Genomic DNA, 26,975 nt, shown 5'->3' on the forward strand with positions numbered 1-26,975 from the left:
GGAGGGTAGGAAAGAGGAAAGAAAAAAATGGAGGAAATACACACACTTGGTATTTCTTTGTCAAGTTTCTGTATTAGAATGTAAGTCAATTAATGTTCCAGAAATAAATGTTCAAAATCATTCGTTTAAAATTGAAAGGCCAATTCTCCTTTCGGACAGTTGTTTGTTAAAAAGCATCTATTTCTGCAAACATTTATTTTCTGATTTATAGTTTACTTTTGGAAATCTTACCTATGTGTGGGTTTGTTTTCATCTTCTATCTATATTTCAAACACCCAGGTTATTGTTTACTGAAAAATAGGATAAAAAGACCTCTTAAATTGATTTTCTGTACCAGTAATTTATTTTGCTTAATCATCCCTGCAACTTAATTGAAAACTCGGTAAAAAAAATAAATGAATCAGTGATGAAGAATATTTTAATTTGTAGTCTTGGGGTAAACATCAATTGATTCTAAAGAAAAGATCCTGCAAATAACTTGTGAATTAAGTGCAGAATGCCAAATAATGCTTATTTGTATGCAGACAGCTTCTTGGTTTCTATCCTTAAGAGAGCATGTAACATAAAGATGAATATTAAAAACAGAACCAATACCAAATAATCTATTCCGGTGTTTGTTCTGTGATAGATTCCTTTTTCTGAAGTTTAATGTGCTTCCCTTGAAGTGAAGGGGAAGGGCCTCCCTTCTGAGGGCAGGTTGGAGCAGTGGCCCTGCTTGCACACTGTAAACTGAGTAACATGATCTAAGTCAGTAAAGAAACCTCTGACAGCCCTTTCAGTTATTCCTCTCGATGACATCATCACAGTCAACCCCCACATCATCAACCTCTCCGTATAGTTTTCATTTCCTCACATAGTCTAAGTATACTGCCGTCTATTCCGTCCTTCCAAACTAGCTACCTAAAATACCTTTGACACATCTTCAACCAACTTCCATTTGATGCCCGTCAGTTCACTTTTAAAATAACAGACGACACGAACATGTGTCTGCCTTCACGTTTCCCCATATGATTGAGGCCCTAATTACAGTCTTTCATAGAAGTAGCATTAAAAGCCATACAGATTCCGGGAAATGTCTAAATCTCGCATGCAGCGATCGGTCCAAATCCCTGTAAAAAGGGGCTGCTTGCAAGTTGGCAGAGAGCAGTGCGAGGACCCGCAGGGAGTTCTTTTCTGACAGGCACTGAGCTGTGCCTTCCAGAGCTGGCCCCACCGCCAGGCCTGTCAGCCACGTTCGCTGGAGGCTGGGAAGGAAGCCTGCGTGCTCTCCGCTCTTGGCATGAGCGCGAGAAAGTTGGAAAGGATATATTTTGAGCTGTTATAAATTTCAAGTTTCAGCAAGGCAGTTTGCAGGGAAAACTAACTGTAAAGCAACTAATCTTTGCTATTTCTTTGAGTTTCAGTATATTTCCTAAAATGTTCTCCTTTTGCAAGCATATTTGAAACTTAATATCATTCACTAACATTCTTGAGTTTTTAAAAATATATTTCTATTGATTTCAGAGAGGAAGGGAGAGGGAGGGAAAGAGATGGAAACATCAATTATGAGAGAGAGTCATGGATCCGTTGCCTCCTGCACACCCCCCACTGGGGATCGAGCCTACAACCCGGGCATGTGCCCCGACCAGGTATCGAACCCTGACCTCCTGGTTCATAGGTCAATGCTCAACCCCTGAGCCATGGCGGCGGGGCATTATTGTTTTGCCTTCAAATAGTATGCTTCATCTCATTCCTTTGTTTAAACACTGTACTTTCAAGGAGGCTGCATTGTAGATATGGCATATAAAGCAACTCTGCTGAAATTACTAATGAACTCCTTTTTTATAAATACAGAAAATTTAAAGGCCTGCTAATAAAATAATACCCAATAAAATTAATTACATAAAATATTTGATTAAAATCATAGATAATAATTATGGAGTTTAGAACTAGGAACATAAGGAACCACTCAATCATTCTGCCTCCTTGAGCTGAGCTACAAAGTGAAATATGAAGTCAGAAACGTATGATTCCTGAGTGTTAAAAATGGTGCAGCGTTCTCCTTTCACTGAAGATAAAATGAATTGCATAAGGGAACTCCGGAGAAGGTCAAAATCATACATTTTGAGAAACTAAAACTAATTTTAACTCAGAGTGATATTATCACCAGCTGGATATTCAAATCTGTATTTCACATAGACATTCAGATTTTCATTTCTACTTACGCTTTGATATCAGTCCATTACCTTTGGTGAGAAGGGTCAAACCCATTAACTTGGCCAACTCACACAGAACCATTCCCATAAAAATTACCAAGACAGAATTTGTCACTATCTCAAAATTTTTTGATGCACAAAATGAAAAATAGAACCCACTAAAGCATAATCTTGGCCTTTTGGTGTGATCAGTAAGAATAAATTTTTGTAATTTATGTTTTAGTTCTTAAAATAGATAGCTAAATGCAATAAAAATTTAGTAAGGACCTGTCTTCTATCTATATCCATCCTCCCATCCAGACAGACAGCCAGTCCTCCCCTAGTGTCCAAGGGGCATTGATTCCAGGAACCCCTTGGACATTAAAGTCTTTGAATGCTCAAGTCCCTTCTATAAAATGGTGTAATGTTTGCAAGTAGCCTATGCAGTCCTCCCGTCCACTCTAAATCATCCCTAGATTACTTGCAATACCTAATACCATGTAAATGCTATAGCGATGGTTGCGATGCTGTATTGGTTAAGGAATGATGACAAGAAAAAAGTCTGTATGTGTTCAGTACAGACGCAACCTTTGTAGGTCTAACTGCATATTACATGTCAGCAACAACAAAACATTGTTTTCAAGTATTTTCCATCTGCAATTGTTTGAATTCATGGATGCAGGGCCCATGGATAAAGGGCTGTCTATCTATCTGTCTGTCTGTCTGTCTATCTATCTGTCTGTCTATCTATTTATCTATCTATCACCTCTCTATCTACTTACTTACTTATCACCTATCCCTATATTTCCTAGCTTATGTGAGTATTGCTGGCAGGAAGGTCTTAGCTGTCATGTCAACACCTTTCAGGAACTGTCTCTGTTGAAAACAGCACTCTCACTCTAGGACAGTGGTCGCCAACCGCTGGTCCGTGGACCCCTGGTGGTCCGTGAGGGCTGAAAGGTTGGCGACCGCTGCTCGAGGACATGCCTTCTTCTCAGGGTGGCTTGCAACCAATGAGCGAGCTGTGTGGGATAAAAATTCCTTGCCTCTTTTTCCTAATTTGGGACAACATTTCCGAGTTCCTCATAGACTCCTCCATTGGAAGTTTTATCTCAGAGATGAGGGATTCCAGCCTGCACCAGAGGCCAGACGTCTCAGTGTGGACCCACACCTAGAACAGAGTCATCCTGGTGCATAATAAGTTCTCAATGACTATTTGCAAGTGACCAATTAAAAGTCCTATCTCTGTAGCTAAATACAAGTACACTAGTGCGTGATTTCTATTAGTTTTCTCTCTTTTTTTGCATTAGGTTGGACATGCATTCTGTAATAGTTTTGATAATAAAGATAAATTTTTTTAAAAAGTCAGCTAAACACTTACAGAGCCAAAAACCATGTTGTCAGGCAACACTGCATAGAGATGCTGGATTTCCTCATGAGGGGGAGGAAACGGGAGATACCTTTATATTTTGATTCATTTGCTTATGCAAGTGGATGCATAGATTTGTTTATTTAGCACACATCATCACAATCAGATTGTTCCTTTTAACAAGAACTTGAAAATGGCATAGTGACATTCAAGTGTGCTTCAGAGAAAATGTCAAATTCATATTTTAGCAGTTTTATTATTACAACTTTTCTCTGAGCACTTGAAATGCTGTTTGGCTGAGTCATTAAAGTGGTGTTGCGTTTTTATTATTCTGAAAAGAAGCTCTTCATTCCAGCCATGTGAAGACTTCACAACCAAAAGACTCAGTCCTTTACAAACTCTAGAGTATTTTAATGAGTATTTAATATCGCCTCTCACTGGATAATACCAATGTTACTACAAGTACTGTAGGTGCTATCATTTGCTAACATAAACCCAATTCATTTTGAACTGGTTAAATATGTATTATGTATAAATAGCAAATGTGTTGTTAAATTCTGGGAGGGCCCTCATGTTTTCCACACCATGCAAGACGATAGGAATGTAAAGGTGATAGGACATAGCACTTGTCTATACCAGTCTCATCCATCAGTAGGTGATATTAAACTGCCATACTGAGATGGAATTGGCTTTTTCTGCTTCCTACTTCCTCCTCCTTTTGAGTCAGGTCCAAGATCAACAGGCTAGAAGAAGTTGGAAGAAAGAGGGTGGAGTCTTTGGCAAGTGCAGCTGAAGGAATGAACCCAAATCTCTGGCTCCAAATACTCCATAACATTCTCTTTTTCAAAAGATATGATTTTATTGATATCAGAGAAAGGAAGAGAAGGGAGAGAAAACTAGAAACATCAATGATGAGAGGGAATCATTGATGGGCTGCCTCCTGCACACCCAAGGGGATCAAGCCCACAACCAGGGCATGTGCCCTGACTGGGAATAGAACCATGACCTCCAGATTCATAGGTCAACACTCAACCCCTGAGCCACACCAGCAGGGCTCCATAACATTCTGGACACAGTTGTGTCCCAGCACTGAACAAAGGCTCTCAGATTCCTACCCGCTGACCTGAAGTGGGTTACACCAGAAAACGTAACCCAGAAGGAACTAGTTGTGTACTCTGATTAGAAGGAACTTGCTAGCAGTATGAACCCATTTTGTTTTGTAATGGACTTAACCATACACCCCTTCCACAATTAGAGCCTAATTCAGGCATCCAAACCAGTTCTTATTTTCTTATCAAAACGCAGTCACTATTAATTCAGGTAGAGTTTTACTTAGAATGTCTAAATAATAGGACAGCTCTCCTTATAAAAAGGTTGACCGTGGGAGTGGATTAAAAGCTCTGGGAGAAATCCGCTGCTCACTTAGGGTAGAGTGGGAGAATTTGATTTTCTCTCCAACAGAAATTGCTCTTTTATCCAGTTTGTGTTCCTAAAGGGCATCCTCAAGTAGCGTGGATTTTAGGCCATTTGGCTGTTATGAAACATTGATCCAGCTTAATTTCATAGCTTACTTTCTGATCTGCTCAAATATTATTTTCCATTTCAAATGATCACAAGAGTTCTTTTAGTAAAATTACATTACCATGTGATGGCATGTAAATGATCTTTCATACATTTAAATTATGCATCTATTTCTTTTCTTTTTTTCCCTTTTAAAGATATTCCTGATAAGACAAAGACTGTATGATCTTACTTACATGTGGAATCTGAAACCACAAAGCAAATGAATAAAGAAAAACAAAACAGAAACAGACCCACAGATCCAGAGAACAAGCTAATGGTGGCAGAAAGGGAAGTGATGGGGGGGGGGGGGGGGGTGGGAATTAAATAAATAAATAAATAAATCTTTAAAATATTCCTATTTAGAAACTGATTTTATAAAATGGCAAGTGACCCCATGTTCCTTCCTTTTCAGAATCCCTATGCTGTCATTCTTTGAAATGTTAAGTATACCGAAGTCCAATCTTAATAGTTATGTCATTATCCTTAGATGTTATTCTGTAGACTTCAAACTTCAAAGAGAAATAAGTTTGGACTTGGGACCAGAAACAGGACTGCAGGAAGCAACCAATTGATGTTTCTCTCTCTCTCTCTCTCTCTCTCTCTCTCGTACCTTTTCACACTCTCTCTAAAAAAAATAAAAGGAAGTTAGTTCTGACTGTGGAATCTATTGAACAAAATAAACCGGTGAACACAACAGATCCAGAGACACAGAAGCATGGAACCGATTGCAGAATCTCAGAGGGACAGCAGGGGAGGGTGGGCAGGTTGGAAAAGATCAACCTGCATATATGCATAACCCATGGACACAGACAACAGGGTGATGAAGGCGGGGGTGGGGGGTGGGGGGAGGGTGCAGGGTGTGTAGGGGCTGGCTAGAAGAGGTCAATGGGAGGAAAAAGAGGGCATATGTAATACTTTCAACAAAAAACGTTTTTTAAAAAAATGAAAATAAATAAATTTCTTATGTGAATGTGAACACAGAGCTCCTTCTGTTCTTACTCCGGTGGAAGTCAAATTACTGACAATGAGCTCAAGTGCAGGGCCACTAAAGGACCTGTGTGACTGTCCCCTTCAGTCCTAGGGGTGGGTTTTTATGTGCTGACACGTTAGACTAGTCACTTCCCTTTTAATTAGGGTTCCCGCGGTGCCCCCCATTACAGGACCCAGAGCTAACCTACCTGTGGACTGTGGCTTCAGGTTCCCTCGCTTCCTCTGACATGAATGTGCAGGTTCCTTAGGCAAACTCTGTTCTGCAAATTGTTCAATCATTTTAGTCCAACCCTGGGATTGACTTCAACAATCCAATGGTTTTGCATACTCTCACGGGCCGAGCCCTCACCTATGGAAATATCCCTGACTAGCTGGACAAAATGTAAATGTTTCTCTTTGAAGAGAATATTTTAATCAACAAGCTGCTTTGCTTTTTATATCCTCAGGCAAGAGGAATTCTAAAATGTGTGGTAAAATTTCAAAGTCATTTCGATGATGGCTGTGGGATGGGTAAATGTGCGCGTTGTGTGGGTTAGCAGTGGCACTCACACTGCGAAGATTTATTTGTATCTATTTCAGCACTCAACATGCAGAATCCTAATTCACTTTTTAGTCTTCTTTTGCATATGTTGTAAAACTCAGGCACGTTTTAGCATTTTTTACTTTTTCATGTACCTAGAATTAGGCCCTGTATCTCCAATCCCATCACCATAATCTTAATGGTAGTCAAAGTCACCTGGCACCTTGATTTCCATGGCAGAATCCATTTAATAAGTTCATTGACAAGTGTTTTTATCAGCCCCCTATTTAAACACAATACAATTAAATATATTCCTCACAGTAAACTATTTAAATCTTTAAATCCATTTAAATTGAGGCTTTTTTCAGCGCAAGAAAATATAATATACAGTCATAATCACTTTTTACCCTACTGTTTTAAATTCTTCAGAAGTGTTCTTGGCCTATGGCACCATCTTATTTCCCACTGTCTTCAAACATCAGCCATTTCTTCCAGTAACACTCAGACCCGTCTCAATGTGACCACCATCAGCCATGTCACTCCTGTCTTCACAATTCCTTCCTGTTGTCATCTTGTCTAACCTTTCCTATTACATTATTTAAATGCTTGCATTTTGCCTGGCCAGTGTGGTTCAGTGGTTGAGCATTGACCCCATGAACCAGGAGGTCATGGTTCAATTCCCAGTCAAGGCACATGCCCAGGTTTCAGGTTCTATCCCTAGTTGGGGGCATGCAGAAGGCAGCCCATCGATTATTCTCTCTCATTGATGTTTCTCTCTCTCTCTCTCTCTCTCTCTCTCTTCCTCTCCCTTCCTCTCTGAAATCAATAAGAAAATATTTTTTTAAAATCCTTACATTTCAACCTTTTTCATTTAAGGATCCTAAAAACTTTTGTTTATGGGTCTTTAATATAGTGCTATTTACCATTTTTAAAGTTAAAGCTAGAAAAATAATTTTTCACTCTGTTATTATATGTTGTTTTGGTTGCCTATAAGGGAATTTATCCTCACATAAACATGCGTGGGAAAGGCGAGAGCCCTGCAGATCTGAAATACTCCTGGTGCCTCCAGGGGTCCTCAGATCACACCTGCAGATGCTCAGGGAAGCTCCCAGGGAAGACCCACTCCCTCCAGTCTTGGGTACTTTCTTCTGAGTCCTTGAAAACATTCCTGTGTGCATTCATGTGATGTCTGTGAACATGGCTAATGCTTTTACTTCCTCAGGCTGCATGCCTTGATTTTCTAAAATTATAGGCATATTTTGTGTATCTTTCCAAGTGAAGCAAAGCGACATGGAGGTTCACTATCAGGATTCTAGAACAAGGTTTCCTGGGCCCCTTCCAGTTCTTGCTCATCCATTCCCTAGCAACAGCACAGTTTTCCTCACCTCTCTGTGCCTTACATGTTTACTCTGTATAAGAAAAATGATCACAGGACTCATGTTACAGCGTCGCTTTGAGATTTAAACTAGCCCGTGTGTGTGTGTGCACATACACGCACACATACACACAACTAACTCACTTACTTTGACCAGTGTTTTATTTTTCTCCCAGGGTGCTAAGGAAATGACTATATGCACATTATGTTCTAATTCATATTCATAGTAATATTTTTAAATTATGAAAACCAGAAGCTAATATTCACAGTACATGAGATTTGGAAGAGAGCCAGAATTTTGAAACATATCCATCTTGCAAAAATGTTTTTAAAAAAAAGTCTTTTCTGCACAATTAGATGCAATTAGGTAATCATCTCTTTTAACTTAATCACAGTCAAATGGTTTATTTTCATGGGCCTTGCATTAGTGGGGGTCTATGCTCCTAGTCCCTCTATCTACCCATCCATTACACGTGCCACGATCTTAAGATAATTAAGAAGTGGCCTGCAGAAATATCATATTTAGTTCGATTATATAAGTTAGAAAATATGTTTATTATACTACACACTCAATAAATTTTGGAAAAAAGCAAATAATCTACCCAAATATCCAAACTCTTTTTAAAACATATTTTTATTGGTTTCGGAGAGGAAGGGAGAGGGAGAGAAAGATAGAAACATCAATAGTGAGAGAGAAATGTTAATCGACTGCCTCCTGCACATCTCCAACTGGTAATTGAGCACACAACCTGGACATGTGTCCTGACTGGGAATTGAACTGTGACCTCCTGGTTCATAGGTCAACACTCAACCACTGAGCCACACTGGCTGGGCAAACTATCCAAACTTTTAACGTTACTTCAAAAAATGTCATCTGTATATATAAAAGCCTAATATGCAAAGTGTCCCCTCTAGAGTTCCACCAACCGGGAGTTCGATCGCTCACTATGTCATGTGCTGACCACCAGGGGGTGACTCAGAATATATGAAGGCCAGCAGCTGGCAGCCGCTAGGGACCCTACCCATGCATGAATTTCGTGCACTGGGCCTCTGCTTTAAAGAATAAAACTTTGAAAATGACATTTTATAGCTTCATAAAGATATGTTGAAATGTTGTTCTAAGTGTTTCACAGTTTCTCCAACACATACACACACACACACACACACACGCACACACATACTCCCCACTGTTCTTTGCCCTGCTTTATCCTCAGAGAGCTTATTCTATTCGCGTTATATTTATGTGCTCCAATGCTTTCTGGTTTCTAGTCACGTTTATCAAACAGAAGTCCTCGCTTAGCTTATCTTGACTTCAAATGCCATTGTACCCAACCCACTGCTGCCTTTACTTGGTAACTTTTAGATTGGTAAACAGGCTTGTCCATGGATATGTTTTGAAAGGTAATTTCTCAATTAGATTTAGTAATTTCCTGAGTGCTTAATTCCATTCTCTCAGGCCTGACTGCCTTTTAACGGAATTAATTTTGTGTGTGTGTGTGTGTGTGTGTGTGTGTGTGTGTCTGACATTTTAACAAGAAAAGAGAAGAGCTTTTTGGGGTAGAAGAAAAAGACAGGGCAGTGGGGATAAAAACTATGTATGGTGAGCATGACAGCAGTAAATCAAAGGAAGAGTTTAAATTACTCTCATCCATTCAAACTGGTTCAGGAGAGTGAGATTCCACTAATAACACTTCTGGAAACTAGAAATAGTTTTACACGATAGTTTAGTTATTTCTGAAGACTTATTAGGAATAAATGCTACTCTACAGCATCATGTTAAATAGCACTACTTCAATGGTCATGCTATTTTTTAATAAAACAAGGCAGTTTGGTGGTTACACATTTAACTGATCCATCCATATATTAAATACGTGTCTGGAAATATTTGTACTCTTACTTTTCTATAATGTCTTTATTGGATTAGAAATTTAGGTTATGATTATATTACCAACATAAATGTTGGAGTGCTGAGATGAACAAGGAGGATTTCTGGCTCAATATCACACAAAATGTGAAAATCCCTTCTACAGAGCCCCAAGAAAAGGGAAAAAATTCTCCCATTGATCTCGTCTCTTTTCCCATGTAAATTTGTTCTCATTGCCTCAAATATTAGCCTCTGGGGTAATACAGGATAAACCAAGTTCCCTTTGAATATATTTCTAAAGCCACATTAATTATAGCAAAATGTACCCAAGATTTTGTTTTTATTTAATATATTTTTATTGACTTCAGAGAGGAAGGGAGAAAAGGAGAGAGAGAGACACATCAATGATGAGAGAGAATCATTGATCTGTTGCCTCCTGCACACACCGCCTGCTGGGCATGTGCCCTGACCGGGAATCGAACTGTGACCTCCTGATTCTTAGGTCGACGCTCAACCACTGAGCCACGGTTTTACATATTGATTTTAAAGATGGTTTATGGCAACTATAATTAAGTAAGAATGATTTATTTTCAACTCTATATATTCTAACCTTTTGAAAAGTTACTATTTACCAATAAAAAATTACATTCGACGTCTGTCTACCGCAAACAGTGTTTTAGCTTTGGTTTTCAAAGTCGAGTGGGATTTGTCACACAAGGGATTTATGAGGAGAGGGGGGAATGGTGTTTCATGGCCAGGAATAATCATAACTTTCTCTTATTCTTAAACCAAATGTCCAAGTGTGGGTTTACGTTGCTCTGTGCTTAGCCTGCTTATGCGCGTCTAAGGCTCCCGCTCCACTCGCTTCTGAAATGCGCCTCGGGTACCACCTGGGATGGCGGGTTCTTGCTCCAGTTTCCAGGTGTGTCTGCCTGTCACCTTCCATCACTTCCCCGTCTCCCACCCCGCCTCCCTGCCACCTTCTCATTATCCTCACCGGCTCACACTGGCAGTCCCCTACAGGTGCCTGGAAATCCCTGTTTCAATTATGGAAGCATGCTCAGCGTTTTGCTGCATACATTTGCAAAGTTAAATTCTGAATCATCATTTTACAAATGTTGGACTCGTTCACAATGCACCTTCTGGGTTTTCTTCCCCTGTTAAGAAAGGAGATTTCACGCCTACGATGAAAATAAAGAATAACGGGAGTGGCGGAGCCCACGGGCCCTTGCATCCCATGTCACTGTGAAGTCATAAAACACCGAGAGAATCTTCTGTTCCCGCGACATCTGTGGAGCTGAAAGAGCAAATGTCTTTCTCCTGTCAGATCCCGCAGCTGCAACTCCAAATCCAAACACCTACCACACATGTGCTTCAGAGCCACACATTCTTGTTCAGATAAACACAGCTCCTGACTCTCCCACATATAATATTTATACAGACAAGTGAAATGACAGGATGCTGTTGTCTGCTGAAGAGGAGTCACCAGGCCCGGCTGGCATTGCTCAGTGGTTGAGAGTCAGGGTTCGATTCCCAGTCGGGCCATATGCCCAGGTTTTGGGCTCCATCCCCAGTGGGGGGCGTGCAGGAGGCAGTCGATCCATGATTCTCTCTCATCATTGATGTTTCTGTCTCTCTCCCCCTCTCCCTTCCTCTCTGCTATCAATAAAAATATATTTTTAAAAATAATAATAAAAAAATAAGCATTGAAAAAAAGAAAGCAAATACCCAATTTGGAGTGTGCCCAGATGAATGGAAGTAATTCTTCTTTTTTCTCTTAAGTTTTAGACACTTTTAATGAACAAATGCTCTTTGTACTTTAGTTTGCCTCATCTTGAAAAATCAAAACAAAAACACAGCCAACACTTTTGGACATTTAGTTCTCAAAAAGTCTTCCTTTGATTTCAAATGGAAACAGTGTCTCTATGTGCAACATACCAGAATTATTCTGGAAGTTTGGACAAGCAGGGCATTGAATGATTGCATATTTTCTAAAAGGACACAGAGTAGAAAATCCTTTTCAAATTAAAATGATTCCCACAATTTTTCTACTTTAAAAAAAAGGAAATTGAAATAAGAGCCCCAAATATTTCTTTATGCTCCTCATTCTTAGGTTATGATATGTCCTAATATTTTACTACTTTCATTTAGCTAATAAGAAAGGACTTACAATTTATGAACCCATAAGGGAGCATGGAACAATCTTAGGAACATTTTTATCAATAGGCCCTAAACCAGCCGTGGGCAAACTACAGCCCGCGGGCCGGATCCGGCCCGTTTGAAATGAATAAAACTAAAAAAAAAAAAGACCGTACCCTTTTAGGTAATGATGTTTACTTTGAATTTATATTAGTTCACACAAACACTCCATCCATGCTTTTGTTCCGGCCCTCCGGTCCAGTTTAAGAACCCATTGTGGCCCTCGAGTCAAAAAGTTTGCCCACCCCTGCCCTAAACCATCATAGACTGGATGCTGTAATTCTTTGCAGCTCATCGGGCTAAAATGTAAGGAAACCCTTTCCATTGTAGATTCTCTTAGTGTAGTTGCAAACTGGTTTTAAGAACACTATCACCTACAATATTATTATCTTTAAAATAAAATTTAAAAAATAATTTTGGATGTGTTGTGGTATTGTAGGATATTGAGGCAAGCCACTGCACACCTACTTTTGTCCCCCCCTATAGAGTAGAAAAAAAACATATATAAAGGAGTAAATCTCAAAAATAACTAAAAATGGACTGATAATACCAATGTTATCGTCAGAGGTTTGAGGAAGGAAGAGTTCTCGTGACGTGGGTTCTGGTTAAACGCTTCTTACTTTGCCCTTGTAACTTGGACAAGTTTCTGAAATGTCCCAGTCAGTCTCAGGCCAGCTTTATGATGACAATGAAGATCCTGTACGCGACTATGCTATTCTCATCGTCACTGCTCTCATCTCAACGTTAAGCATCAAGCACAGACAATTGAATTGGAAACTCCCCATTCTATAGCCTATCATAACATAACCGAACAAGTGTTATACAATTAAATTACTATTACACAGCACTGTGCAATTTTCAAATAGCTACAAGGTTATTATGTATTTTAGGGTTTTGTTTTTTTTTGAAGGTTGGGTACTGTCAAGATTTCGGTGTGTGAATGGTATTATTTCTTCACCATTATATATTTTAACCTATTAATAGAAGTTCATTTTAAAGAAATGATTTCAACATAAATTGTAGAACTACAGGTTCACTTTCTCCTTCTTTCACCTAAATCCTATAAGGGGGGGAGGGGGTGTCCCCATGTTCCTGACATGCTGTTTGTCCCACCACCACAGCTCAGAGTTCATTCGCCTTTTCAGCCTTTGCAAGCTGACCCTCTGGGGTTCCAACCTTCAGGTTTTATGTATTCAGTTTGGAAAGCTGTGGGTGTTTTGTTTTTTCAAAAACGTTAGCTGCTAACAGAAAGAAGAGAGAAACAAGATGTGTCTTATCCTGCTCCATCCAAAACAAGGCGCTCTGCGTTCTGTGACTCCAATTAGTCAAGTGCAGCCCTGGGTGGGCGTGTGGCATCCCCACCTGCCCCTGCGAGGCCGCGGTGTGGAAAAGAGAGTGTTGGGGAAGCCGGGTAGCAGGCAGCTAATTAAGATTAGGAGTCCACAGTGAAAGATTTTCTAAATCCGAGTCGCCCAGTCCTGCCCTGCCCACCGCCACACAGAACACACATAGCTGCCCTGCAACAGACTCTGCCTGGGAAATATAAACACTCCTTTCATGTAAACTTTAAAGTAAAAGTGGAAGAGGAAATGAAACGCTGCAAGTGAGGCAAAAACACACAGCAACACACACACATATATGATATCTCTGCCTTTCTTTTGCAAGCTGGTCACATTCAGAAATCATATGGATTTACTCCACATTAGGAGATCAAATATTCCTTTTCCCCATATTTAAAATCTCTCTCCTTCTCTCTGTCAATATATATCTATATCGAAAATAACTAAAAATGGACTGAATAATACCAATTTTATCTAGAGTCGATGGAAATATGTCTATTTTATATCTATCGTCTGTATCTACATCTGTATCTTCACTTTAATGTGTTTGATATATGAAAACCAGTATATGTCATGGAACTACATGGCGTCTAGCTCCCTCACTGTTTATTATTCCCCCGTTCTTTCTCTACAGAATTTTATTTCAGAGCTGTTTCTATCCGTTTCCTTTCTTCTTTTCTCCTTGGATCGATCCATTGGTCTATAATTACTTGGGGAGCTTCTCTTCTGTTCCAGGCTCTTTTTATACAGAATAGGTTGTGTGGGAAAGTGACATGCCAGGGTAATTAGATGCAATTATGTTTTTTGAAATGAACTGCTAAAATTGTGCTAAGAGATACAGACTAGACAACATTCAACAGCGCTTGTTTTCTTCCTGCTTGTTTATGCACTTTCTCCCATGTTAAATTTCTTCCCAAATCCAGTCATGTCCTGACCACTTCCATTACGGAAATTGACAGATATTGAAAAAAACAAGTCTTCCATATTACTTGTTGTATTTTTCAAACCAAGGATAGAATCATTACTATAGACCAACTAACAATATGCTCAGAAATAAAGATAATATAAGAAAACAACATAACCCGTGTCCTCCAGAAAATGATGAGTCAGAAAATCACACAACTATTTTAGTACTTTTTTTTTAAGTTTCTTACATGCTACTCATTGGTATCCCTGCGAACTTCCTGACCAGGCTGCCAAGGATCCACAGTGAAGTTATGCTCGTATCATTGATAACAATTGAAGCTCAGTGTCCATGAGGTTGAACAGGAATTAGCGAAGCAGCAGCAGTTGTGTGTAAGCATCACAAGAAACTTCCTAACAACTATGAGGAATTCTAAGCAGAATGATCACCGCTCATTCTCTTCTTTCTAAAATTATATTTCCACATGGAGAAGACGGACTGGCTGATCCTGGCACTAATCTTCATAATGTCTTCACTGTGTTCCCATATACAGTTTTGTTGGGTTTATGGGATTGTCTCTGTCCCAACTCAAAAGGTATGTTCAGTTCAGGAAGTTAGAGATACTGCAGAGTCACTCGAAGCGACTTTGAAGTCTTAGCCTCCTTGATCACATGGCAGCGTCAACTGTGTTCATTTTTCATCGTGTTTCCTTGAATCTGAGTGTCTTGCCAGTTTGCAACCGGTCAACTAGCTGGTGACCATTCCTTGCAGCATTTTTGTAATTTCGTTGAGTTCCAATATTCTTGTCAATTTTGTTCTGCGAATCAAGTGGCAAAGGCATTAGCACCATGAGTACTGAGCAGTCCATTGTGTATGTAATTGAAATACTTTTCCATTAACTTTCACAGTTGGAATGGCAGCACAAGGAGGAAATGGAGTCTGTTGGCTTTACCCACAAATCCTATGAATTCTCTATTTCTCTTCCTCCAATGACATAATAAGCCTGAAATATCCAGTTGATTGTATTCCTACCAGCGCTGTAAAAACCCCATTTCCTCAGAGCTCATGGTTCTGGGGATCAAGTAACCCATTTGAAAAGTGGGTCATTGTATGTAATTGTCACCAATCCCAACCCTTCATAACCAGAAAAATCTTTCATTTCATTTTGGTGCTATTAGCTCATCAATTAAATTTCTTGATTATATTTTATCTTATCCTAGATGAGGCTGTTCATTCTTCTTCATTTGTAAAAGAGACTATAATTTATAACTCTCTTTCAAGTTGCTATATTTTTATCCACACAAAAAAAATGTGCATCAGAGTAAACATCTAGTGAATTATATTTTTCATTAGAGATGGGCATTCACATATTACGTAAAGTCAAATTCATCTCTCAGCTTTTTTTCTCTTATATGATATTCATTTTATAAGTGTCCACTGTCAAAAGGACTTTTACACCAAAATGCAATCTTTAGTGTAATATATACTATCAGGCTCCATTTAATAGACTCACTCGTCAAGTGGAGCGATGAAGAAGTGATAGTGAGTGTCAAGAAAAGCTTAGAAAACATATCTTTTTAAGCATTCAATTGAGTTCTCTCACTTCATCTCCTCAATGGAAGATATGCTACTTTCTGAGAAGCAATAATATAATACTGATAGTATTGGGTAATAGCTATAAAGTTAAGGATCTCTCTTAATCACTAGTATCTGAAAGTGGAATGTGGCTAAGATTTATTTTTGTTCTTTAATTGATAAGAACAATCTGAGAAAAGACTTTAAAATATAATAACTGCTGAGTCGTTTACTAGAAAACAATTACCTTTCATCATAAATGCCCTAAGTCATTGTCCCTGCAGTCGGGGGTAAATATATATCATTATTATGTGTAATTCTTCTCCTTGGGTATAATTTTAGTGTTGAACATAAACATATGCTTAGGGACTTATGATTTAGAGTCAGATGTCTGCTTGTGAAAAGCATGTTTAATAGAATCAGGTGAGTTGACTGCCAAAAAAGAAGTTGATAATTCAAAACCCACAAGCATAAGATTCACAGTCACAAAAGCAACCTGCAGCAGGTGGCACACATGTACAGTCTGCACATCAGAGCCTGGGGAAAGCATGACCACAACCGAGGAACATTGAATTTCATTAGACATATATGATTGGCTACCATATTGGAAAGTGCAGGTCAAGAATGTTGCTTGGTATAGACATTTTCAATAAATATTGACATCATGAGTTTTTTTGGGGGGGGGGGGGAAGATCCTGCCCAATATATTGACTAATTACCCATATTTTTTTTCTGTAAGTACAGCAATATCTTCATTTGATGAGAGAAAAACTTATTGCCCATGAATCTTCTTGAATAGAGATACATAGGCAATGGGATGTGAAAGCTTTGAAATTGCTGATTTCCCTTAGTTTTACAGTTTCGTCATTTAAGAAAGAAAAGTCAACAACCCAAGCAAGACCAGTTAGTCTTGAAAATCAATGGAGAAAACGTGCAAAAATGACCAAAGGATGTAAAGGGATAGATAGCACAGGCATATTTTCAGTGTCTAAACCGGAAAATAAGAAAGTCCAATAGCCTTTAATATTTACTTAGAATTCTGAAAGGTGACTTTCTGGCTAAAGAGCCCTTAATCAACAACACATTTTCTCTTTGGACATATTCTATTTAAATGTAAGAATAAGATCAGTACTTGCTTTCACTAAAACAATGGAACCATGCATATATATGGTGTCCCCCAAAATATATACACATACCTAGAATAATTATAAGAAGGCAGTGTCTATTAAAATATACTTTATTTTCAAAATTGAGGTATCTGCTGTTAAAGTGTGGACACATACTTTGGGACAAGCTGTGTATAGCCATGAGGATGTATTTTTCCCACAAATGAAAATCCACATGGGATTTAGTGTTCATCATTTGAACAGATGTGGGCTCTTCCTCGGGATGCCAGAAAGTGACCTCAGATCTCAGGGCAAAATTATCTGTCTCAGGAAGGCAAGCTTCACAGTGAACTGGAGTGATCACAGGATAATAATATGCAAGCGAAGACTTAATGAAGAATTTTGCCTTTAGAAACGGCAAGAAAGTTTGAAATCAGAAGCCAATAATGTCCCTTTTTAAAAATATATATTTTTTATTGATTTCAGAGAGGAAGGGAGAGGGAGAGAGAGAGAGAGAGATACATCAATGATGAGAGAGAATCATTGATCAGCTGCCTCCTGCACACCCCACACTAGGGATCAAGCTCACAATCCGGGCCTGTGCCCTGACCAGGAATCAAACTGTGACCTTCTGATTCATGGGTCCATGCTCAACCACTGAGCAACACTGGCCGGGCTTGGTCCAATTGTTATCCATAATTACTCCTCACAATTATTTTACTAAACATTTATTACACTTACTTGCACTTTATATTCATATATATATATGTATATATATATATATATATATTTGCCAATCTTTTAACATTTCTTACTTCCTCCCTTGTGCCATATGTCACTAAAAAAGATATCACAGTTATCAGAAGAGTCAGATTGTAGCTCCAATTCTACAGCTTTTAAATTCTGTATTTTCAGCAATGAAAATTCTCAGTTCCTCACTTATAAAGAGATGTGTCTATATGATTTCCTCCACTGACATAAGTCTAAAATTCCAAGTTTCTTTTTTTTTTAATGCACCCCAAACTTCTGCAAAATGAGGGGATGGGATTTCAGGTGTGGAAGGAACATTGGCAGTCCCCTGACCCGACAGACCCCTTTGTGACTCCAGCAGTGGCAGAGCTGAAAGCTGAATTCACGTCGCTGACTCATTTGTCCAGCAAACACTGAACACCTCTGTACTAGACATTGCGCTTAGTGCTAGGGAAATCAAGATGCCTCTGTGTCTTAGGAATGTACGGCCATGGGAAAGAAATGGGAAAATCAGTATACAAGTCCTATATTATTACTAAAGCCACTGAGAGCTATGAACAGGGAATTTTTTTAAAAGGAAAAGGTAGCCTGAGGAAGTCAGGAAAAGTACTTCTGGAAATGCTGACGCCTGAACTGAACCATAAGGTATTTGTGAGAAGTAGGTAGATTAAAGGAGTAAAATCCAAATTTCTGAGAGCCCCTTTCTGTTGTGTTTATAGACTCATGTGAGAAGGGAAAAGACTTTAGAAATTGTTGATTCGATTGAGATTAAGACCTCCCCTCCCAATAAAAAGAGAGTAAGGAGTTGTATTCATAAACAACATGTTTAGACAGAACTCTGAAAAGAGCAGCATCAAGGAGAAACCTCTAAAGGGAATGTGAAGCTCTAAAAATAGTCCGGGTAAATTCTTTGAGAAACCCGCCCTGCTGTTCTTTGGGCTGAAACAGATTAAAGAACACCAGGAGAGTAATACATCTTGCAGAGAGGGACTCGGAAACAGTGGCATTCCACCCAGTCAATCAATCAAACCCCGGGCAAGCCGAACACAGAGAGGAGATTGCCAGGGCTCTAGACCCAGATGGGCAAGCACGGGGTCTGGAGTCTGGAGCTGATCAAGGTCAAAAGAAGTCAGGGTCTTTCGATGGCAACAAACAACTCACATGCATTTCGTTAGACTTACAGAGCTCAGCCCGGCCAGTGAAGCTCAGTAGTTGAGCGTCGACCTATGAATCAAGAGGTCACAGTTCGATTCCCAGTCAGGGCACATGCACAGGTTGTGGGCTCCATCCCCAGTGTGGGGCGTGCAGGAGGCAGCTGATCCATGATTCTCTATCATCATTGATGTTTCTCTGTCTCTCTCTCCCTTCCTCTCTGAAATCAATAAGAATATATTTAAAAAAACAAAACAAAACAAAACAAACAGCTCAATGCTGAAAACAGAGCAAAGGCAGAGAAGAGCAGTGCTCTAACCACAATGCTTTATCCTCTGGCCTTGGGGCAGCGGCTCTTTCCTCTTCGAGTTGATGCTCTTCAGTTGCATGGATGTGGATGACAAAGGTTTGCATGTATGAAGATTAGCGCCCTGGCTTGTAAATGGAACCACTATAGTTGACAGAGTCCTACAGAAAACCCCAGAAATGGATTCTACTTAGATTATGGATTCAAGAACTCTCAGTGACCTTGGTCACTGAGGCATATGGCATCTAAAGATTCATTCCACTATTTAGTCATGTGACCATAGGGCCTAATGACATTAGACCGTAGGGACTAATGACAGACTGAAGGGCAGGCATGTTGAAATGGAGGTCTTAGCAGGATACCAGGCAGGGAAAAGTTCATTTGAAAGTAGGAAAGGCGATTACTAAGGAGCAGACGGGACAAGGCACAGAACAGTAATAGCAATGGTTCAAGAGAGGATGAGATTTTTCTAGAAAGCTACAGAGAAATAGAAAAGGTTGCCCAATAAATCATTCAACTGTAGAAAGTGTACATGGTGCTAATTTTGACTTTTATCATTTTCATCAGTGATGTGGTTGATAACACTCTAAGTTAGAGTGACAAAAAGTAGAGACTCAAGTGGGAAATGGAAGAGGAATTGGAAGACCTGAGGGTGCAATTTATTCCAGTTCTCACAGCTAATCCGTGGCAGCGCAGGTAGAGCAGGTGGGCTGGCACCAGCATCTGCCTCTGGGCCAGCTGTCTCCTTTAACTCCCAGGAAATTGAAAAGCTAGAGGACGGACAGAGCCTGGGCAAATACTCGCAGTTAGGGGGTGAACTCAGAGAAAAGGGCCTCAAAGACACTGAGAAATGATAGCCCCCGTAGGCAGGCAAGGATACCACAGTATTCCAGCAACCATATGCTTTTCAAGCAAAGATGGTCGCCGGTGCCACAGAGGTACAGAACAGAAGGCCTGAAGAAGACTGTGGGGTTCCCTCTATTTTTAATTTTTAACATCTGCAGCTTAACAAAAAAGCTGACCACCAGGTGCCTTGGATGTAGGAAAGGTGTCTGCTAATACAGTGATTATTCTTCCTCTGGGTTCTCTGAACTGAAATAATTAATACCCACCAGCCTTTTTTGCTGGTTGACATTTTGACTTTAAGACCTCAAGGACATCACGGTCTTTAAGCAGCTATTATAACGATAACCGTCTGCTATCCAGAGGTCTTTTAATGGCATAACACTCTTTGCTGCCAATCAATGATGATAAACAAGAAATGAAATTCTACTTTTCCCAGGCTACCAGACTAATTTTATTCTAAAAGTAGGCACTTATGTTATAAAAAAAAAGGAAGGAAGAATGTCTACATCCCCTGCGATCTTTTCTTTTCCAGCCTTGAGAAGGGCAGTGTGATGCGTGGATAAGACAGAAAAAGTCAGATCCCATGCTTCTCCCGGGACCTCAGGGACAGTTCGCATTATCAGACAGTGAATGCCAGACTTTAATTTTTGGAAAATCATTTCCTTCAATGGATCGTTTAAAGGCACAAGAACTTAACAGGCTCAAGGCATATTCAAGAGAAAGGTTGCTGATGATGAGAGGAAAAGAAATAGCGTTGGGTTGGCTTCCATCTCTTTGTTGGAAGAGTTGGGCCGAAGGTCACGTCAAGTGTGAGAAGGAGCTATAAAAAGAAGCGCCCTGCAGACCAGAGGCCACCATCCTTCCTGTCTGAGTGACTGACCTTCACTGCCAACCGACCCATAAAACATATGCTATGAACAGGCACAAGGGGGCGCTAGACCCAGCCACAGGACCCAGAAGCAGGATGTGCTAAATTGGAGAGGAAATGTGAAGATTTTTCTGTGCCTCAAAAGAACTCTCCTGGAGGGAGCAGAAAATCGTACAGAACACTCCAATTGGAACCAGTCTGTAGTTTCTCAGTATTTGGGGGGGAGAGGGACTGGGGGACAGGTGGCCTCTGTTTACATTGATACCTGAATGCCTACCATGTGCCATCCATCCACAGCAGCATCGAGACAGTATTTTCTCCCAGTTCTTCCCCGTCCACCTACATTTCCAGGTCCTCCGCCCCATTCTCAGTGCTCACCCCTCACTGAAGCATTTCGCTCCGTCAGCTGCACCCTCCGTATTTATTTTGCTTCCTTTCTTTATTCTTGAAACCCTTTCCTCGTTTGTCATGCACAGTAATGCACGACACCTACACGGGCAATTATTCTTGGTAAGCACACTTTATGGCTCTTTTTCTCCTCGGGTTTCAAAAAGGGGGGGATGAAAGAAGAGGGGAGAGCAATTCTCCGGCGTTATTTTCAGCTCTCGACTTGCTTTCCTCAGTCAACTTCAGACTCTTTAAATCACAGAGCAGCTTCCGAGCCCAGCTCTCTGACAGGCTCTTAAATCCTCAGCCCTTAACACAAACCCTCACACTCAATCTTCCTCCAGCACTCCTTCTAGAGGGGAGTGTGCTTCTCCCCTTCTAGATTTTTCCACTCCAAGAGATGCTCCATTTTCCACACTGAATCCCTGTTCCTTCAAAACACAACGCAAAATGTACGTGGCTCTAGGAAGGCATCTGCAGCTCCCATAGGATGTCTATCCCCACTGCCCTCGAGTGTGGTTCTTTTATTTTTTATTTTTCTACCGCATTGCAGTGTCAACTCTGAGAGAAGAGTCTAAGTCTTACCCACTTCTCTCTTTTCCAGAGGATTTCTCATGATGCTCTTTGAACAGAGAGCCCTTAATAGATGCTGCTGTTTGACAATGAGAGCTTCAGTCTCCCTACAACTTATGAGAAACTATAAATAAGCTGCTATGATTAGTGTCTCTACACAGGAAAGTGCAGGAATAAATTAGCTATTTTTTTCTTTTAAAGGAAGTATATTATATCTAATTTTAGGCTTTCATTGTGAGATCTATATTCAGTGTTTTCTCTGGGACTATTTTATTGCAGCCGCTCTTCCTGCTACTCAGTAGATTTATTCCAAACAGTGTAAGTGGAAATTGATTTTTTTTTTTTGCAAACTAAATGTAGTTTTAAATATACTAGAATAATTTCTTAGCCCTAAATTGAAGATGTATCATTAATTTTAATATCCTCAAATACATGCTCGGTATATTGGCTCTTTTGTTTCGTTTGACTTTTAATCAGAACTTCCGCAAACTTTTTTTTCTTTGTAACATACATATAATATATGCATTCCTTCAACACTACTTCAAAGATTCCCTCATCATCTCCCCCAGAAAGTAGACTTTTCTATTCTTATGTCTTGTCTTCTCCTTCTTAACCCTCAGCAGTTCTGCCCAACTTTGGGAGAACTGAGCTACACTGATGATGCGATGGAAAACTGTCTGTCACACATTTTCAATTGCTGGATGGATTCCCATCAAACTGGTCCATTTCACATAAGACATTGATTTAATGGTAAGAAAGCATTCTCAATAGTGTCATTTACTGACATTTAAAATCACCCAATTCAATACATTGATTTAAAAAGAACCACATTTACAATTCTCTAAAGTATATTCCATGGCTGTGTCTGTAAAAAATAAGAAAGACAAAAAAACAATTTGTCGTTTTACAGAAATTTATACAGACACATCCCAAATGACTAGAATAGAGTTTGGCAAATATTAGGTTCTCATTAAGGTATTTTCGCATAAATGAGTGAATGAGTGAATGATTCTGGAAAGCAAAGTCCCAGAGTTATAGTTAAATGTATGTATACATTTGAATATTCAATAAGAAATCATAATAATCCTTACGACTTGAGGGTCTCTTTCATTTCTACATAGTAATTGAATTTATATACCAGTTCAATTGTTACAGAAGGAACACTTGAACTAAAAAACGGTATACAGTTCCTGATTTGTCTTGAGAATTGCAAAGCTTTCTTTTATAAATTATGTGAGAATGGAAAAGAGCCAGAATATGGCGTTATGTACAGACAAACCCAGGCCCGGATTTATTCAGAGACCAAGGAAGGTGACAGCAGCTTCAGTACATTGAGGTGGATTCAAGAACAGAATTTGAAACCCTGGAAAAAGACCTGGGGGAGGAGGGCAATAAACAAAGATATATCCTCCATAGGAAATAGGATACAACCACTAATCATGCAACTAAACATGACCTAGGATGTACTGCATTGCAGCAATCCGATACCAGCAAAAAGGACAGTTAGCTACAGGGGAGCTCAGAAGACAGTCCGAGCACCTGGGAAGGACAGGTTCTCGATGTCACTTGTGAATCTCATCATCAGCCTGTGGGTATCAGACCACATGGACATTTCACGGTAGAGGTGCCCGTGGCTGGCGCTCAGTCTGGTCTCTTCCCAATTCCAACAGCTGCCATTCTCATAGAGTGTCTATTTCAAACCACGGAGTTCTCATGACCTACACCCTAACATTAATTTAGTGGTACAAAATAATTCGAGGTATTTTTGTGCTTTCGCTGAGATCCATTTCTTTAAAAAAGGGACAGCATTATTCTAGAACGTCTTCGTCAGCACACTCCTTGCTGCTTGCTGGTCATCACACCAGGAGGAACCTGGAGGAGTTGGTGATTGTGTCCACTCCCATGCAGAGCAATGAAAATGTCAGCGTGTTACGCATGCTCACAACACTACAGGCTTCCCTGTCCTCCGGAACGTGCACGACAGTTAATTTAATATTTGGTGTAATGGAAAACTCCGGCAAACCTAACAACTCCCTAATGGCTTCTTGTCACAGCTGCTTGATGGGGGAAGAGAGTGGATCAAATTTTTATTCCGATGTAAGCACTAGAGAAACAGGCTTGCTTATTTTAGAGCAAAACCCCACTTTAACTGCGGCACCTAAAACAGATTGCCTGCCATTTTTAATATTTATTATGTCATAAGTGACTGATAAACCCGGCAAGAAATAAAATTTTAAAGACACAGAGAGATACGGCGTTGTCAAATTCCTTCTGAGACTCAGGTTAAGGAAGCCATCAGTGACAGCTGTGTTGGAGAAAGAAACATTATTTAGTCAGATTTCAAATAATGAAAAATAACGTGATCGCCGATAAGAGGAAAGGAACTTACTATTTAACTTATTTGCTTTCAGAGTGTAGATGGCAGCCGGCATGTAGATGACATTCTTACTTGTCTCTTTATCACATACGTGTGAACAGACACATGGAAAGCTAAGTCATCAATAAGATGCAAAGCCTACTTCCTTGTGATGAAACACACAGAAACGTAAAGGGGGTGATTCCGGAGAAAGAGGTTGAGAGAGGACAGTGTGCACTGAAGTCCTCCATCTTTCTGTGCAGAACATCCGGCCTGGCTGTCATCCCTCTCGCCAGGACTTCTCTGCGCTTTCTGAGCTGGTCTTTCCCTGGAAATCACTTCCCCCACCTCTCTTCAGTGGGAAACCTGACTTCGACTGAAAAAAAGGAATCTGACCTAATGTAAAACTCAGACATTTATATTTTGAATCCTTTTTTAGTCCATAATCAGAGTAATTGCTGGCTATAAAATGCACTTCATTAGTCTCCTACAACAAAGGATGGCGTGTTCGATTCCTGGTCAGGGCATAGATCCAGGTTGCAAGTTTGATCCCTGGTCTGGGGGCAACCGGTCTCTCTTCTCTCTTCTCTCTTCTCTCTTCTCTCTTCTCTCTCTCTCTCTCTCTCTCTCTCTCTAAAATCAATTAAAAATGGCAATTTAAAAAAAGGTGGATGAGTAAGTGATAGAAATGGGACTGAGATGTCAGCAAGCATCATTTCCTATGGATAATTTCATAAATGACTGAGAACTCATAAAGAATTTTGGTGTATGTTTTCAAGGATTACATAACAGACAATTCTGCAAGTCTTTTGAAAAACCACAATGCTTTCTAGAAATCCATACAAATTAAAGAAATATAAGGTTGTCTTGGGGAAAAGTGGAAGCTGCATACAAAGGCTCAGGAAATCAAATCATAACACTAACATTTCTTGCCACCAAGACACAAGGCGCTTTGGGACCTGCCCCACCCGGCTCTCTCTGCCCTCACTCACCATTTCAGGGCAGGTGACATAGAATCGGTGAGAACTTCCTGTATGCAATAGTCCCTTTCGCTGGTTTTTACTAGTGCTTGAAAAGGAAGGGATTTTTCCCACCTTCTTTTTTAAATGATTAAAAAACCCTATTTCTCTTCAAAGAATCAAATCAAGTATCTCCTCTTTAATTCTTTTCCTGGACCTCGGAGCTGGGTTGAGTTGCCCTCTGCACCATGCAACCTACACATACTTGGCATCACCACTGAGCACACGGGGTGGGAGCTGTGAGTAGCCGGCCTCTCCACCAGGCATAACGTTCTTCATGAGAAAAGCCTGGCTCTGCGGTCTCTGTACTTCCAGGCCTGTTACAATGACGGCACAATGGACGCTCACAAACAGTCTATCATACCTAATGAGGTCCTCCTCCGAACCAGGCACTTGGTAACAGGGTCAAACTGCCTTGGCCCCTGTGGACCCGGCATTTAACCTCTGGGTTCCTACAGCACGAGATTCATTGTCCCCCATTATCAGAGTGACAAGGACGATCCTAAAGGGAGTTACAGCTTCCTGCAGATGGAGAAACTTAACTGCATGCTATAACTACTTCTTCTAAAGACAAGCAATTGAGCACGATGCTGTAGAGTCGTGTGTTGCTTAGGATAGGAGAGTGTGTGGAGTGGGAGGAGCCAATGCCTTGAGAACTTTAATTAGAGAGGGGGGTGAGTTGAGAGAGGAAGGAAGTAAAGGAGGGAGGGAGGAAGTAAAGGAGGAGGGAAGGAGGGAAGGAGGGAAGGAGGGAAGGAGGGAGGGAGGGAGGGAGGGAGGGAGGGAGGAGGGAGGGAGGAAGGGATTGGATTTTTCAACTTGAAAATGCATCCAGGGCACCTTGGCTGTTCCCTCTGGGAGGCAGCACCCAGGCGCCTCCTCTTGGGCATGTTAATGCCTCTTTCATGTCGAGACAAGTGAACACATCAAAACTAACTGCAGGGAAGAGTTGGTTAAGACCGACCTGGTCCTTCAATGCTACAATGATGCAACTCCATTCAAATCAAAGGAAACGGGCAACCCCTAAAATAATGGAAAAATACAGAACTGCTTAAGGGTTGGGCATCCTTCTGAACACAGTGAAAGAGGAGCTCATTTTCCTGTTACTCGGGATAAGTAAGGCTTCTTATCTCTAAATATTCTCCTGCTGTTTGACAAGCTATAAAAGAAACATTACTGAATCTTTCATGGGGTATATGTTACCACAATCTGTATTTTACATTTGATATAAACATTTTACAGCAGTGCTGTACACTGCAATTTTTATTCATTTTTCCCATGAAAGGAAATAAAAATGATAGACTGAAATACCCTAGTATCTAAGATTCTAAAGCACTAATACTGTCATTGAAAGCTATAGGCAATGAAAATACCATCTATATTTTTAGTGTCAGTGTCTGAACAGCAGTCAGTGTTCCTATGAAAACCAACAAATTCTGTTATTGGGGAAGGACTTTACCTAAAGTCTAATCTATAGTCATTCCGTCGAATGGGAAAAGTAGAAAACAAACACGTGAAGTCGTTTAGATGTTGGTGGAAACATTTAAAACATAAATATTATGTTAAGTGTGGCCATATGCAAATAGTCTTACTTGTTGACACTGAATATAAAACATAAAAACATCAGTGACAGTTTTGTGATACTCGGCCACCAGCATCAGCCTTAGTCATGGCGCCTCGAAGCAGCTTTTTTTGCTGCAGAATTTTATTTCGCCGATATCCTCACCCAAATGACAGA

Source organism: Myotis yumanensis, unplaced genomic scaffold (assembly GCF_028538775.1).
Source record: "Myotis yumanensis isolate MYYU_CA2020_CCGP unplaced genomic scaffold, mMyoYum1.0.hap1 SCAF_22, whole genome shotgun sequence".
Taxonomy (NCBI): domain Eukaryota; kingdom Metazoa; phylum Chordata; class Mammalia; order Chiroptera; family Vespertilionidae; genus Myotis; species Myotis yumanensis.